Genomic DNA, 3,648 nt, shown 5'->3' on the forward strand with positions numbered 1-3,648 from the left:
AACAGAGCGCCCATCAGTCATCTTGTAGTCATAGGATTGCCCCATGACATACAACTCGCTGCCAGCGTCCGAGGCACCAACTTGGCCTCGGCTCATTCCCGCGTCGTGGCGATGAGGAGCGTGCATGTAGGTCTCCTCTTCTTATGCTTATACATGTGGTAGAAGAGCTCATCTTATAAAGAGGTGCAACTCTCGCTCAACTTCTGGGGTGGGACTAAACTTCAGTCCTACTCACACCACTCACTAACTGTGCATGAACGGCCAAGAGAATTTCAGTATTTTAGGTTGACTAATGGGCTGACCCGGCCTGGACCATTGCCCCCTTTTCTACTAGTGCTTTATGCACAACTAGTTGCATGTCTGTTGGTGGAACCGGTCTCATGAATGTGTTCATGTAAGGTTGGTCCGGACCGCTTCATCCAACATACCGCCGAATCAAAATAAGACATTGGTGGTAAGCAGTATGACGATCACCGCTCACAACTCTTTGTGTTCTTCTCGTGCATATCATCTACGCATAGACCTGGCTCGGATGCCGCTGTTGGGAAACGTTGCGTGCAAACTCAAAAAAAATGGCCTGCATTCTTAGAGAAACGAACTTTGATGTAGTAACTATTGCAATAAATTTCTTATGCATTTTTTTTATTTCTTCACAGGGTTCAATAATGAATTTTTTTTGCACAAGCTTTGCAGGAACTGAAGTAGTTGAAGTGTGTTTGTGCAAAAGAAAACACTGTATAATTTTATTCTTTTTAGGCCAAAAAAAAGGTTGTCACAGACAGGCAGGGTTTTAACATGGGCGAGCTTTCGCGTGGAGGCGGAGAGACCACAGTGCATATTTTAGGCAGATGATCACACCGACCGGCCTTCTTATCTCTGGGCGACTCCCGTTTGCGACACAGCTTGTGCTGTGTAATTGCCGGTTTGTCGCGCCAATTGCCACGGGCTCCAAGCCCAAACACCAACCAAGCCCATCAATTGCCAACCCGCCCTCCGAAGCTGGAGTCATAGGCGCGCACCACCATGCCCGGCTGGTGCACAGGTCGAGCGGCACGCATATATCCCCGTGTGAACCGTGTTGGGCTAGCCGTATGGTACTATCTATTCATTGGTCATCAAAAAAAAAGAAACTCTGACAGTCTCCGACAATGGGTGCCGGCCGGCCGACATGCGAGGATGAGGAGCTACACATACCAAAAGAGTAGGCATGCATGGGAATAGAGATGGGAAACACTTTAATATGTAGTTTTCATTAATACAGTACAGACGCAAGCACTCATATACACGCGCATACACTCACACCTATGAACGCACATGTGCATACACTCACCCCTATGAACGCACACACGCACACTTTACCTATGAGCACCTCCGGCACATCATCTTGAAATTTACGAAGTCACTGTAGGCACCTCGTCATCGACGGGAACATCTCCTCCCACTGAATGTGCATCGCTGGAAATCCTGAAATAAATTCAGGAATAAATGCAAGCACTAGGACTTGAACACCGATGGGCTGGGGTACCACAGTCCCTCTAACCATCCAACGACAGGTCAATATGTATTCTGATTATAAGTCATCCGTCAAACCGATGGACTACTGTCCATTCTAGCTGAATCCCACGGCCAAATTACTTCTTATCCCTTTGCCTTCTTACAAAAAAATAAAATTACAGCACCTCCTTGGTATCTACCCGCATCTGCCACTTAATCCCCTCCCATTAATCATTCATCCGTTCATCCCTCTCGAGACCCCTTGCACGAATCGGAGCAAAGTTTTTTTTACCTCTCCAGCTTTTGAATCGAATACGTTGGTGAAGCAAACAACCAACCACGAGCCGCAACCGCCTTCTTCCTCTAGCTCCTTGATGCGAATCAGACGGCCGCCGGAGGGGTGGAGGAGGCGCCTAGCCCTGAGCTGGTCACCGCAACGAAAGGGAGCACGGTTTCCCTCCCGCCAATTCACGCGTGGAATAGAGGGAGCAGCAAAACCAGGGGGAAACCAGAGATTTGCGGTTGCTGGCCCAAATAAGCAACTCCCCGCAATATTTTCTTACGGCTGGACCATTTTGCGGGGAAATTCCTATTCGACGCACTTTCCATCAAACTGTCGACCAATCGCACATAGGAAACGATCGAAGCGAGCACTTGGGCCGGCCCATCTATATATAGGTACATCTATGTTTTGGTTTTTGGAATCTTCTAGAGGGTTCCCAACTATTTTTAACGTTTTTGGGAATATTCTAGAGAGTTCCTAAACCGGGTTTTTCTATTTTCTTTCCATTTTCTTTTAACCTTTTATTTTTTCTTGCATTTTTTGTTTTTCACTTTTTCATGTTCCTTTTGTTTGCAAATACAAAAGTTGTTCTGAAATTTCGCAAAAAGTTTGTTTTCAAACAACTGTTCACATTTTTGAAATTTGTTCTTGTCTCAAAAATTGTTGATATTTTTTCAAAAAGTTGTCTGTAGTTACTAGAAAACTTAAGGTTTTCAATATTGTCCCTTTTTAAAATATGAGATATCCCCAAAATTGTATGAGTGGTTCAAAATTAGTTGAATTTTTTTTAAAAAAGTTCGTTTTCCAAAAATAATTGTGTGAAGAAAAATCTCGTTCTAATTTTCTAAAAAGAAAAACTCTGAGCTAGTTACGTGGATCTACCGGAGGTCATGTGTTCGATCCCACTAAACATGTTTTTTAAGAATTTTATGCGAGCTCATCGCTTATATTTTGCCGCTGTTGTTCGTTTCTTTAAAAATCATGCTAAAAAATCTTCAACAGAGGTCATCAAGTTGGACTCACTAGGAGCGCATGCGCGTCTGGGGATGATCGCGGGTTGGATTCCCACCGGTGGCAGCCGATTTTTGTTTCTTTTTAAATGCGCATCACGCAAATGGCCAGCCCAGGTCAGCTACATCCTGTGCGAATCCTCGACTGTTTGCCGCAATGAGCGGCATATAGGAGGTCCCGTTTCTGTGCGGGACGATTTTTTGTCCCAAACCCGTAAAACAGTGGTTATTTTAGAGCATGGGGCTTTTTGTGGGATCTGCTAGAGATGCTCTTAGCTCATCATCGGCAACAGTACTCGACTCATCTCTGATTACACCATACATCACCTGCTCAGATCTGTTACTGCGATCGAAACAGTGACGAGCATATATGGTTGGCCTGTCACACGCGCCATGGGCTTGTAACTACTGAGCTGAAGTGCAGCCCAACCTTGGTAACGAATCTCCACGACATGTATGGGTCTAGCCGCCCATTCCTGTGCCCAGTCGATCACACCGTTTCCTGCCCGCCCGCCATTGTACTCCCCATCCCCATCCATGCATCCGTTCCCACCTCTCCACCTACTTACGAATCGCTACCCACATCCTTCCCTCCCCATCGTCACGGTTTCATAGACCCAGGATCCCGCAAAACCTCTTTTGACCGGAGAGAGTAAAACATCCACCATGCAAATCCTCCGTGATTAGTGGTATAGGAGGCCCACATGGAATGTATAGCCATGTATTGCATCTAGTGCACATGATTACTCCCTCCGCCCGATGAAGAGTGTAATGTGTTTCCTTGGATTAGTGAAATCCGTTGCTTCAATTTAGTGAACGTAATGTGTTTTCTGAAATGAGTGAAATCTGACTTATGTAAAT

Source organism: Triticum aestivum, chromosome 4A, assembly GCF_018294505.1.
Source record: "Triticum aestivum cultivar Chinese Spring chromosome 4A, IWGSC CS RefSeq v2.1, whole genome shotgun sequence".
NCBI classification, from domain to species: Eukaryota; Viridiplantae; Streptophyta; class Magnoliopsida; order Poales; family Poaceae; genus Triticum; species Triticum aestivum.